Genomic DNA, 830 nt, shown 5'->3' on the forward strand with positions numbered 1-830 from the left:
GACGGCGAGGAGGGTTGGCTCGACCGGCTGGTCACTTCGGGCTTTGCGTCGCTGAGCGCAGGGGCGGCCGCCTGCAGCCGGCGGCTCGCACCGAGCCTCCGGTGGCTCACCGGCAGGGAGTGGCCGTCGGTGGTGATCACCGCCTCGGACGGCGACGGTTCTGCTCTCTACTCTGGCGGCGCCACCCGTGGCGGCGCGTCTGCACGCGGTGCCGGCGCCGGCCCGTGCAGCCGCCGGCGAGTCCTTGGCCTCGCGACCGGGAATAGGCGCCACGTTTCGGTTCGACCTGTCGGGGAGGTCGTCCGACTTTGAGCTGAGAGACGTGACCCGCCCCGATGATGCTCGGGGCGCAGCCCCCCGCAGACCTGGGGGCGCCATGTCGGCCTCCGCCCCGGTGCAGGTGACGCACAACTGCGACGCTGCGCGCGCAAAGTTTCTTGGCATCAAGGCGACCTACTACCTGCAGTGCGCGCACGAGCCGGGGCGCTCCATCGCGGTGCACGTCGCGCCTCGGACTTTCACCGTCGCCGACCGAACCGGCGATAACACCGCGTCCAACTTGTTTGAGCTGGAAATGGTGTGAGGAGCATATACATTCGTGAAACGTGTGTTTTGTAGTTGAGAGTTTTGGCTTTTGCGGAAAGGCCCCGGAGCCGTAGAGATTTCGCCCCCCGGCCCCGCGCCCCCTGCCCCAGACATGTGTGAGGAGTATATTACACGTGCGGCGGGGGCAGACCCGAGCGCAAACAGAATCAGAAACACAGGATTGGTCTTCTCTGCCTGCGGGAACACCCTCGGGCGGCCGGGTGGGACTGCGGCTGGAGCTAGCA

Source organism: Emiliania huxleyi, assembly GCF_000372725.1.
Source record: "Emiliania huxleyi CCMP1516 unplaced genomic scaffold EMIHUscaffold_224, whole genome shotgun sequence".
Lineage (NCBI taxonomy): Eukaryota > Haptophyta > Isochrysidales > Noelaerhabdaceae > Emiliania > Emiliania huxleyi.